This window comes from Microcebus murinus, chromosome 13 (genome assembly GCF_040939455.1).
Source record: "Microcebus murinus isolate Inina chromosome 13, M.murinus_Inina_mat1.0, whole genome shotgun sequence".
Lineage (NCBI taxonomy): Eukaryota > Metazoa > Chordata > Mammalia > Primates > Cheirogaleidae > Microcebus > Microcebus murinus.
Window position 1 is genome coordinate 32,539,117 of NC_134116.1, and position 13,761 is coordinate 32,552,877.

Consider the following 13,761-nt stretch of genomic DNA (forward strand, 5'->3'; position numbering starts at 1 on the left):
GTTGTGTGTAACACCAAGAACCGTATAAAACTGGAGAACAAGGAAGCCATGCTCAGAATTTGGTAGCATGCCCCTCTGAGCCCAATGGCGAAATAAAGGCTGATTCTCCAACTCTCTGTGTGCTGCTTGGTTCTTTCCCCTGTCAGTCGCTGTAACACTTTCTGTAACACTACCTATGTGTAGCAAACTCTTTTGGCTTCTGGCTCAAGAATATTATGTTTTTTTCACAAAATCCATGAAAGTCTGTCAAGGTAGCTTTTTATCTTACTAGTGGAATAAATCTCAAATCCTTCACAGTTCTTTACCGATACACTATCCAACAAGAAGTCTATCCTGAGATCAGTTTGAGTAGTTGTCTCATTAACTTTCTCACTTCACTTGTCTCTTGTTGTCATTGTTTTTCTATATATTTGCTGTTTGGGGTTGATATTATTGGGGTTTTCTATATATTTGTTTTGGGGTTGATATTATTGCATGAATGTAGGTTCTAAGAGGATTTTCTTAAATCCAAGCAAAGATGCCCACTCCCACTTGCTCAAGCATAAAGTTATCAGTGCTAAATTTACATTGTCTTAATACTTTTTGAATAAAGCCATAGGGAAATTATATTTAAAACAATAGAATGAGCAATGTAACTTTTTTAGACTTTAAAAACTTTCTTATAAGATGGAAATGAAACTTTGCTCCTCTTCAGCTTCTTATCCTTTTGATTTTTCTGGTGTAACTTTATATAATCAATCTCAAGGCCAATAATATTAAGATTATGACAGGTTCATTGGGAATGATTTTGACTTCTGGGTTGTTTAAAATATCAATATTAAAATACAGTTAACTTTAAAATATAATCTTTCCTTAACAATTATTACATGAATATTCTCTGGCATTTTTCTCTTATAGTTATGTCACTATATCATGAATGTACCCAGTTTCAAAGACCATTTTCTGGCCTTCTTTGCTATTAGAAGTGATCATATGACACAGTGTGATAATGAGATATTAGTAAAATTCTGTTGGAGGAATACATAAAACACCTCTTCCTCCTGTACTCACACTTTCCAAGTTCCAAATGATTCTTTTCTTAAAGTAAGTAAAGGAGGCTTGAAATCACCAGTTCATTTATGGGCAATGCTACTCCAGAGCCTGTCCCAGAATTAAATGCTTTCTTTTGGATCTTTCTTCTCTTGCTACTTACAATGAAAGAGACCTGTTCTATGTAGGAATCTGCCTTAGTCCTTTTACGCTGCTATAACAAAATATCATAAACTACGTAACTTCTAAACATTAGAAATTTATTTACACAGTTCTGGAGACCAAGAAGTCCAAGATCCAGGAGCCAGCAGGTGTCTGGAGAGGGCCCACTTTCTCCTAGATGGTACCTTCTCACTGTGCCCTCACATGGTGGAAGGGATGAACAAGCTCCCTTAGGCCTCTTTTATTAAGGCACTAATCCCATTCTTGAGGCCTCTGCCTTTATGACATAATCACCTTCCAATGCCCCACTTCTTAACACTATCACCTAGGGCAGGGGGGTAGGATTTAAACTTATGCATTTTGGAGGGACAGAAACATTCAAACCATAACAGAGCCACTACTCATGCGGTCTGTGCTGGAGCCTGGGATGGTGCTAATATGACCCATGCTGGACCAGACCATTGCACAGTGCCATCCAGACAGTCCTGACAAAAGGCCTGAGCATCAGGAGAGGTGCTCCCTAACCACATAAACTCAAAGAAAAAGACATGTATGGTCCACACAGCACCTCACCTTGAACTTGTGATACGTAAGTTGGAAAGGAGGAACCTGTACAGATGATCTGCAAGAGTTTCTGTAGGAATGGCCATGGATGTGATTAGGGCTATGGTGAGAGCTATGACATGTTGGATTTTGGGGCCTAAATGGAACTCCTCCATCTTCATTTTGAATTAGTTGAGGTCATAGTACATCAAGGCTCTAGAAGGCATGACTAGACTCAGAGCATGTGTTGATGACTGGTAAGAGTCACCAGACTATGAAACCACCAAGGCAGACCAGATGCTCTAGGAATGCCATCTACACCCAAATTAGGAAAGTTCTTGGTTGAGTGAAAACTGACCAAGGAACTAGGACCATACCTCCATTGTCTCTGCTTATCAAGACTTGGCCTCTGAGAACAGTTTTCCTATTCTACCTCCCAAAGCAAGCAAGAGTCAAAGGCTTTCACCCAGCCTGGTTTACTCGGAAACAAGAACTGGGAATGAAGGAAAGCTAGGTGGCCTTGGATAGCAAGAAAGTGAGCAAATGGGAAACAAAGGCTGCCATTTTACAGGCCAACTGTGAATAGTTAAGGGATGCAAAATATCCCTTATGCATAAGGATGCAAAATATCCAGTTCATGTTTTTTTGAGAATAACAATTAGTTAATTATTACATATTCTAGCATTATGCTTGCTGGATATAAAGCTTAAATTATTCACTATTAAATGATGCATTCAAAAATAGAGCATTAAAACATGCCAACTCTTTATTTTAGAGAGTTGGATCAGGTTTGAAAATATGTTATTTGAAGAAATAAAACCTGAGAGCTCCATAATGAAAAAATTTGAAACATGGACATTTTTATAGATTAAGCTTTTTTGCATTATTGAAAACAATTTATTTCTCAATACACATTTCCTTTTGCTTCAAAGTAATACTTCTTTGAAAAAACATTTTAAATTGAGCAAAGGTATCTAATCCTCCTGATTTAAATTTACAAACTTACCTAAATCTATTTGAAGTATTAAAAAAGAAATCACTATATCTATCACAGAACAATCCACAACTGGGAACCTGAATTCCAACATCTATTATATACTTAACATATCACTCCAGGAACTAACAATTTTTCTCTATAATAAGCATAGACCTGCCATTTACTAGTTCTGATTTATTAAGAAAAAGAAAGCATAGAAAGAGGAGAGAGAGAGGAAAAATAAATAAAGAAGGGAAAAGGAAAAAGGAAAAACATGTCTCATAACTCATACATACTTCATCCCCATCAACTACTCCTATTTAAAATCTCAGTCATACTTAATTCCTAATCTTTCTTTCCACTTTCAGTTTTGCATCTTGTTCTGTTTGTATATTATTTACATGTATGCCAGCTCTCATTACTTATCACCATTAACTCAGTCACCATCCATAGCCAGCCACACTTTTCTTTTAAGTGGGCAGTTACAATAGCCCCTTAACCATTCTCCCATTCTTCTGAAGTTCCTCCTGTATTGCATTCTCTATATAGAAGCTGTAGTGAATATTGCTGTATTCTTTAAATATTCCAAATGTTTCTATTATTTGTTTTAGAAGTTTTCACTTGCTGCTCTGTCTCTTTGTTCCTCCCTCTTAAATATGGTTGGGCTTATTTTATTCTCATTATTTGGGTATGGCTCAAATGTCACCTAATTTTAGAAATTTTTTGTTGTTGTGGTGGTGGCAGTGATTGTTATTCTGGCCACCCTAATTTATGTTCTCTTTTTTAATAATTTATTTATTCTAATAGATTTAGAGGGTACAAATGATTTTCTGTTACATGGATGAATTGCATAGTGGTGAAGTCAGGGATTTTTGTGTACCCATCACCCAATAGTGTACATTGTACCCAATTAGTAATTTTTCTTCCCTTACCCCCACCTGCCCTCCTCCCTTCTGAGTCTCTAATGTCCATTATCCTACTCTGTGTGATCGTGCATACCCATCATTTAGCTCCCACTTATGAGTGAGAACATGCCTTATTTATTTTCCATGGTATATACATACTACATTTTCTTTATCCTCTCATTGGTTGATGGGCACTTTGGTTGATTCCATACCTTTTCAATTGTGAATTGTGCTGTGATAAACATACAAGTTCAAGTCTCTTTTTGGCACAATAATTTCTTTCCCTTTGGGTAGATGCTCAGTAGGGGGATTGCTGGATCAAATGGTAGGTCTATGTTTAATTCTTTGAGGAATTGCCATACTGTTTTTCATAGAGGTTGTACTAATCTACATTCCCACAAAGAGGGTATGAGTGTTCCGTATTCATTGTACCCACACCAACATGTAATATTTTTTAACTTTTTAATAATAGCCTTCCTGACAGGAGTAAGGTGTTATCTTATAATGGCTTTAATTTGCATTTCCCTAATGATTATTGATGAACATTTTTTTATGTGTTTCTTAGCCATTTGTATATCTTCTTTTGATAAATGTTCATGTATTTTTTTTTTTTTTTTGAGACAGAGTCTCACTTTGTTGCCCAGACTAAAGTGAGTGCCATGGCATCAGCCTAGCTCACAGCAACCTCAATCTCCTGGGCTCAAGTGATCCTACTGCCTCAGCCTCCTGAGTAGCTGGGACTATAGGCATGTGCCACCATGCCCGGCTAATATTTTTTTGTATATATATTTTTAGTTGGTCAATTAATCTCTTTCTATTTTTGGTAGAGACAGGGTCTCGGTCAGGTTGGTTTCGAACTACTGACCTCAAGCAATCCGCCCGCCAAGGCCTCCCATGGTGCCAGGATTACAGGCGTGAGCCACCGCTCCCGGCCAAATGTTCACGTCTTTTGCCCACTTTTTAAAGAGACTATTTGATTTTTTTTTTCTTGCTGATTCATTTGAATTCCTTGTAGATTCTATATGATTGTCCAGATGTATAGTTTGCAAATATTTTATCTCATTCTGTAGGTTTCTATTTACTTTGTTGATCATTTCTTTTGCTATGCAGAGGCATTTTAATTTAATTAAGTCCTATTTATTTATTTATTATTGTATTTGTTTCTGGGGTCTTAGTCATAAATTCCTGGCCTAAGCCAATGTGCAGAAGTGTTTTTCCTATGTTTTCTTCTAGTGCTTCATGGTATCAGATCTTACAATCAGGCCTTTAATCCATCTTGAGTTAATTTTTGTATATGGTGAGAGATAGGGACCCAGTTTCATTATCCTGTATGTGGCTCTCCAATTTTCTTATCACCATTTATTGAATAGGGCATTGTTTACCCTGTGTATGTTTTTGTCTACTTTGTTGAAGATAAGTTGGTTGTAGGTATATGCTTTTATTCTGGGTTCTCTATCCTGTTCCACACATTCATGTGTCTACTTTTATAACAGCAAGCACAATGCTGTTTCAGTTACTATAACCTGAATAGCCAAAATGACCTTAATATTCTCCATCGCAAAAACGATATTTTAAGTTCTTGAGAGCATTTACCATTACTGGAAATTTTTTCACTCGACTTTCTGTCTCACAAGTAAAATGTAAGCTTATTTGGAGCATTGAGTTTTCTCTCTTTTTTAATACTTTGTGTGTAAGACTTGTAATGAATAGTTTTGCATATCTAAATTAGTGAATAAATGGATAAATGCATTTCCTTACCAAAAATAAATATACAACATATGCAAACAAGAAAACATTAAAACACTGAGAACTAATATTGATTATAAACTATTTTCCCTTATTTTGGGAAGACATGCAAACAAAAATCAAACAAGCAAGAACTTTTGGAACAGATTTAGAAATTAAAAATGCATAGCTAATATTTGAATGCTAAAAGTGCTCCAGGTTAGATCAGAAAATAAACATGTCAAAAATTATTTGGATTTTTATTTTCTCTTGCAGTAATAGTGGAAGAAAACTTAAATAAAACATTTGGCCTCCAAGCATTATATTTATTCATTTGTTCATCTATCCATCTATTCATCTATCCACTTATTCATTCAATATTTATTGAGTGTTATAATGTTCTAAGTTCTATGCTAGAGGGGATTATACAATTTCAGAAGAAAACAATATGATATATTTCATATAACTTAAACAAAAATTCTAATGAATGTATAACTCAATAATAACTTTATTGCTGGATAAAATTCAATACCATAAAATATATGAAAAGTAAGAACTGGCAAGAGATAGAATTTAATATTTACTAGTTAGTATTTTATCACAAACATCAATAATAGCATTAGAAGAAAAACAGAATGATGAGAAAGATTGCACAAAGACTATTCTAAGGGGCTGCTTGATTGAACAATATTTGCAAAGCAACCCAATGTCAAAGACATAATCTAAATGCATATTAGATGCAACCAAAAACAGAATAATCAATACAGAAATGCAAATAAACAGTTATTTAAAAGGAACTCAAAAACTCTCCTACAAGTTAGGTGGGAATTAACTTTGTTATAGAATATTATGTAGAGTAAGAATCTTCTGATTTAGATAAAGTCAGGCTTCACAGAGTAATATATAAATGTATTTTCTAAAGTACCCTATATCTATTATCTGGTTAGGGGCACTGTTTTCCTAAAATAATATCAAACTTTTGAAGAAGATGTTGAATATTCCTCATCACATTTGTGTCTTTTATAGTAATCACTATACTCTTATGGGTAAATGATGAAAGTTTACAGACATTTTGTACAAGTCAGCAATTCAGAATCAATTTTCTCATAAAATGAATATGAAGTACTTGGCTTTTTATTAAAATGTGTTTTTTTTTATTTTAGATTATTGCTAAAAGTGTTTATTGCAAAAGAAAAATGTTAACATTCAAAGGAATAAAATATATATTTATTTAAAAGTGTTTTATTTGTGCCATAGACTAAATTTTGCTACTTGAATTATATTTTAGAGACCAGGAGTATATGCATCACCTCATGGCTTTCATTTCCATCAAGTTCTCAGGTAATTCCCAGTTTGCTGATCCGTTGACCACACTTTGAATAGCCAGGTTTGAATGAATAATGTGCCTACTGTCTGGACAGGCTATTCTGATAGCTCACTACATGCTTTTCTATAGGATTAATCATCTCCTATTTGGTTATAACTTTAGCAAATACACTCAAAGTGTGATCCCAAATGGCAGGTTTAGTGCTTTCCACACCTCAAGACTTAGGCAATAGACATGTCAAAACTAGTTGATTCCCCATGCAGCTAGCAGAGACAGCATCATTGATCGTGTATTTCATCACAACCTAAGATCAGAAGAGGTGAAGGGGTGAGCTGACTATGCCCTTCTCTGTCCAAGTGAATTTATTTTTATCAGATAACTCCCTACATATAGTTTTTGAAAGAAAGGTGCTAATTTCTTTGCATCCTGAAAGGGCGCAGCAAAGAGAGACAGGTTTGTCGAGTCATTCTTTAGATATAATTTCTTAGGTATATGAGAACTGTGTTTGCAACTTAAAATATCTCACAAACTACTAGATTAGACATTGGTAGAGTCTAGGAAAAAAATTAAAGACTAACAAATTCACATGTCTTGTTTTAAAATTATTAATATTATTAATAATATACCTCATCAAAACTTTTAAAAATCTAGGAGAAATGTTAAATCAGATAAGATACTGTGCACATATGAAAGCCAAGAAATGCAATCACAGGTACAGGTAATTTTGAAGAAAAAATGACTGAGAATTTTCTTCTATATCTAGGAAGATAAATATTACTAAATCCATATATAGAGATACCATATTTGATAACAGCAGAAATTAAGTGGAATTTTCAACAACTACAAACATGAGACAGATTTCCTGAAATGGAAATATTATTATATCATAACAGACCACCATAACACCCATAGATAAAAAAGGAAGGTAGTAAAAATTATCTTCAAATTTCTGAGAAAAATAAATATGTCAATCTAATATTATTCATTATCTTCTGCTATCTTTCAAGAATAATAGAAAGATAAAAGTATTATATACAAACAAAAACAATGCACTGCACTACTATCAGATCTTTGCTAAAAAGAAAACAGTAAATTTTTCAAGAAGAAGATATATTAACTCATAAAGAAAGACTATATCAAATTGTTAATGGGAGGTTTGTAAGGATAATGTCTATTTCACAGTATGACATCAAAAAACTCTTAAGAAATTAGTGTTATTTAAATAATCAATAGCATTTATAAAGTTGAGAAAATATGCCCTGATTTTGTTATTTTTTTTTTCTAAAAATACTTTGCAATCTATGAGTTAGAAGAAGTAGACACAGGGTTGTGTATTTTTGTGAAAACAAGTAGACAATTTAAATTATGAATAAGTACAATTTGTAAAAGTAGCTAGCATTGAGTTAGAATAGATTAAAGGAAACAGTTTGGCACATATCGAATGAATGATTAAATGGGCATGCAACAGCAGATACATGAATTTCTTGGGTATGAGAGAAGAGTGGCTGAAGAATTTGAGTTTTGGATAAAAAAGGAAACTCAAAAATGTATAAATATTACTATGGCCACAAATTGAATTAATTCTGAAATATTATTGCAAATTGAGTAAAAGGTAATAATTACATAGACCAATATCTATCCTTCTTTAGAAAACTGTTGAAGTACTAAAGTATTTTAGGGGAAGATTTCCAAGCAAAAAAATGGTACAAACATAATTTATTCAGCATCAATACTTTCCACAAGAGTAATGGTTAAAAAATTAAGCAATGGTTCAACTTATTCTGAGGAGATAAGAGAAGATATTTTTACAAGTCTCTGGAAAGAAAAGATTTTTTAAATTGTATTTTATTCCATTATATTGCATTTTTGGTTTAATACAGAAATCATCCTTTTGCCTCTCCATGGCATTGTTGAGTGAACATGGAGTGATTTTCAGCTGCTTTGTGAAGGAGAACAAGCCTTAGAATACTAATGTTCTAAAATTTAGAACAAAAAGTTGACATCATTGAGTTGCTAACTCAAGTATACTTTGAAGCTAAACTAGCTCTAGAATTCAATTTACATGAGTCAAATAATCATCTTTATCATTTACACATATTTGACTTGGCTTTGGCCCCAAGTTATTGTTATGTTTTTGATTAACTGTAAAGCACTGCACATGAGTCAATTAAGAATTGAGCAGCTCAAGGAATCTAAGTAGCCAAAGCTTTAGAAAGCTTTCTGCAGAAATATTGAAACAACTGAAGCTATGTACCAAAGAAACTAATGCAGTAATAAGGGGGATAAAAATGAGAGACAAGCATAAAATTTAGAAATGGGACACTTAATTTTAATTCTAATGTCCCACCTATCTATAATGTTGACGTCTACCAAATAAGTAGATTTATTTTTAATCTTTGCAATCACAATTTTCTTTTCCTGAGTCTAACCACTGTGAATGAAGAAAAGTGTCCACAAACCTACCTTACAAGAGATATAGATTTGCTACTAATTTCTGGAATTTCAGGTCTGTACAGGATTATGTATGCATAATATATGGTGAGTAGAGACTTGCTGCTTGTGGTACTTTGTAGAAGAAGATATTACTTCTCATTAAATGTTTCTTTTGATCTCTTATTTTATTTTTTTCATCCATCTTTTAATTGCTTGTTTCCATTGTCAAAGAAAATTTGTGCCAGACAAATAGGCCAGAAAGGCATTATTCAAGGTCATTGCAGTAAAGAAGAGAAAGTGAAACTCCTGTGGGAGTTTAACTGCACTGAAACTAAAGGTTAGAAAGTTTTTAAGAGCTGGAGTGGGGGATTTTAGGCCATCAGCGTTTGCATTTAATTGGTTTGACTCAAAGAAAAAGTAAACTTTCTCTCTGATATTTTCATGATAGAGCAAGGTGTTCACCTAAATTAGGCTCCTAATCTTACACACAAATTAGGAGAGGTTCACTGTCTTTCTTTATGTTTACATTTCAACAGATGGCTCATTGGTCCTGAGGGGAAACAGTCCTGGGCAGAAGTAGTACTAACAGGAGGTTTTTAAAGAGACTTACATCACAAAGGGGCAGCAGCAAAATAATTTACACTCTCTCCTAAAATAAACACTATCGACAAAGGAAGGTCAGGGATATAGATTCAGCAAGAAGCCTGGTATGCAGTTCTGTCAGTCTGCAGGAACATTACGGCTGTCTTCATGATCATCTAACAAGTAGTGGTCAGTGAAACATAAAAAGGCCAGTGTGTTAGCTTCAGGGTCTCTTGCTGCTTCTATGGTTGCTGACACTTGGAGGACAAAGAGCCTCAATAGCTCTGGACTTTCAGTAACCAACTAGAGTACAGCCCAACCACTGACCTGAGTTGGACGTGTCAAATGAGCAAAATATGTGTTTATTTTAAAGCACTAATATTTCAAGTTTCTTGGATATGGCAGCATGACTTGACATTGACTGAATAGTGCAGACATCGGTTTCACGGGTAGAGTGGCACCTGAATGAAACTATTACATGTATCAGCTGGGAGTGCAGGGTACAATTAGCAGAGGCTGGAGATGTCACTGTTAAGTGGTAGCAGAATATTTGGTAACACCATGTCTGTGAAATGTCTTGTGAGGCTGATTCCATGTCTAATTATTTCATAGCTGTAGGGCAAGAAGTGAAAACCAGAAAAATCAGTGTTTTGGGGTTTTATTGACTAAATATTATCAAGTATTGCCAGAAAGATAAGATAAGGAAAGAATGGGATTGCTGGAATTCAGAAAATAAAAGGAAGTAAAAAACATTCTGGAATTTTTGAACTTTGAATCTATGAGGCTCAAACAGTAGAAGATACAACTGATAAATAGTTTTGAGAGACCACATCCTTTCAAAACTCAACATTTTGGCAAGTTAGAAATCAAAGTGTAGCTTTCTCATTTAGTGCTAAAAATTCTCAGAGAGTTCAAGTGTCTCAGGGGAAAGATCAGATTACTGATATGGAGGACAGTTAAACCTCAGAATCAAATTAACTTACTTAGAGAAATTCAAACTATAGCTTTATCCCAGAAGCCCAGGAATTAAAATTATCACCTTCAAATTTAAAGACATAGAAAGAGGTAGGGGTGAGATATTGTATATATACACACACAAACTACATCTTTATAAGAACTGTGGGTATGAATATTTACCAGCACATGAAATCGGCTAGCATCAAATAGATAAAAATGTTTACTCTGTTTTGAGATAAATTGCTACAACAAGGTCAACCCTGAAATAATAATAATTAAAACAAAATAGCTGGTACTGCTATGGACTTTTGCCCCTTCCCCTAAATCCCTTTATTTGATCTTGAGTTTAGAAACTGAACAAGTCCAAGAGAGGCACATTCTTTGAAGCACAGCCAAAAAAAAAAAAAATAGTAATATTTTTATCCGTGGTTTTGCTTTGTGCAGTTTCAGTTACCCATGATCAATTGTGGCTCAAAGATATTAAATGGAAAATTCCAGAAAAATTCATAAGTTTGACACTGCACACCATTCTGAGTACCATAATAAAACTGCATACCATCTGACTGTATCCCCACCCCTGGTGTAACAGAGGGAATGGCCTGGGGAAAAAAATGGCAAAGGGTTTTCCTGTCTCCTTAAAACTTCCTCTACTCTTTTGGGAACTGCAGCCTGGCCTCAACCCTGAGGCAGGTTAAGTCTTTTGTTAAAATTCCCAGGTGGCTCTAGACCCCCAGGGGATTTCAAAGGCTTTCTCTTTGGCTGAGATGGGACCATTAGAATAGTTAACAAGGTAATTGCCTGAAGCTGAGAACCCTCCCTTTAAAAGCTCTGTATTTCTGCCTGTGTTCAGGAAATCTGAGATTTTGAGACAAAAAGGTCTACCATATTTCTTCCTTTACCAGCAAAGTAAACACTCTCTCTCCTTTCTCCTCAAACGGCTTGTCCTTGTTATTCCGCCTTGTGTACAAGTAGCCAAGCTTTCCATACCACTGGGACATGACTCCTCCCTTCGTGCAGTATAGCCACACTTTCTGTGCACCCCGGCCATTACTCACTCAGCAGTTATTTGGTTATCAGATAAACTGGTGTGGTATGCCAGTGTTTGTTCAAGTAACTCTTAATTCACTTAATAATGGCCTTAAAGTGCTGGAGTAGTGGTGCTGGCAATTGAGATGTGAAAAAGAGAAGCCATGAAGTGCTTCAGACCAAAAGTGAAAGTTCTTGACTTATTATAGAAATGCAAAAGAAATCCTATAGAGAGGTTGCTAAGATCTATAGTAAGAACGAATCGCCTATCCATGAACTTGGAAAGAAGGAAAAAGTAAATCATTCATAGTATATGTAGAGTTTGGTACTATTTGTAGTTTAGGCATCCACTGTTGGTCTTGGAATTTATCTCTTATAGATAAAGGGAATTACTGTAATGTTAAAGAAGAATCTTCCTGAGTATAGAATTAGGACCATAGAATGCAATACACCGTGGCACAGATCCTATAGAACAGAATCAGGGACTAATCAACGAATATTTGACAATACTATGGAAGGGGCTGCTCACAATGGCTACCCAGAAGAACTTCAGAAATGCCACAGTCTTATGAATGTTAAGTATCTTCCATACTTCCTTTGCTGATTAGATTTAGTGCGTATTTTCAGTCCTTATTTCATCATTTAATATAGGGAGTTCATGGAAGGAAAATATTTTGTCCTATATTTCATACTTTTTCAGATTAAGAAGAGCCACAGGCAGACTTATTGTTAAAATCACTGCACAGCACCTAAAGATTCTGTAATTTGAGCTGGATATAGTGACTGAATGAATTTTTGTGTTGTTTTCCTTGGGGCTGATGGATTGTGTATTATATGTTGAAAGTAAAACAGTAAAAAACAGAAACAAAGAGGTGTTTGGCAATAAAAGAATGAAGAAAAAAGTATTGCGCATCAAACAATCCATTTGCCATTTTATATTAACTAGGTATTTTGCATCTGGGTGTGGCTACATGACAATTACTACCAATGAAATATGATTCTAAGAGATAATATGCCAGTCTACAGGTTTATGGGCTCCTAATCCAGTGTATTGCGAAGTTATCTATTAAGATGCTTGTGTCATAATGAATTGGATGTTCTATCTTTCTGGGCCCCTGGGTGACCATAAGGAATAAAAGACCTTCTCAACAATAAGCATATTTCCTACATTGGATATGCAATTTGAGAGAGAAACTAATAATTAATTTATCAAGAGTTTGGGGATGAGTTTTAGCACAGTATAACTTAGATTATCTGGATTAATACATAATTGACTTATTGAGAAGAAACATGCTAAAGGACAGATTACTGACCTATACTCTTGTTCTATTATCTTTTAAAGCCAGCCCTTCCCTCCCAAGCATGAATAATCAGTATGCAGGAACTAGTATCTGAAATATAGTACTAGCATCTGAAAATCATGCTGGATTTATCAGGAATTGCAAACTAATTGAAATTGTGAATTATTTCAGGACCGGAACTAATATCAGGATGATTTTACATCTGAAAAATGATGATTGGTGTCTGTTAGTCTTAAACATCATCAACACTAGCTAATAAGCATATTTTATTGGAAATGGTGTATTATACATTCACATAAAATACAGTTCTTAAATATTCAGAAAATATTGAAAGATAAGCCACTTGAAAAATTCTGTAACTCCACAAAAATGCCCTTATATATTCCATGAAGTCTATGTTTTAAATTCTGCCTTTAATATATTTATATATTTCATATTTACATGTCAATAAAACATTTATGCTTATCAGGGTGAGAGATATATAATAGTCCATAAAATAGACATAGCACAATTTACATGAATATTATAGTATTGGTGGACAATGGAATGGCATCCAATTGTTCAACAATATATATATACATATATATATAATTTTATGCTGTACATCACTATACTAGAAACATTCTACATGATTTGCACTACTTCCTTATAACAGTTGAAGAGTACCACAAACATTTATGATTATTATAAAATATCATTAAAATGCTTTCAAAAGAATGAAGCTACTCATAATACAGCTATTTATGATGGTACACCTTTTTCAGCTTTATTATTTCTGACAATATATTGACATAC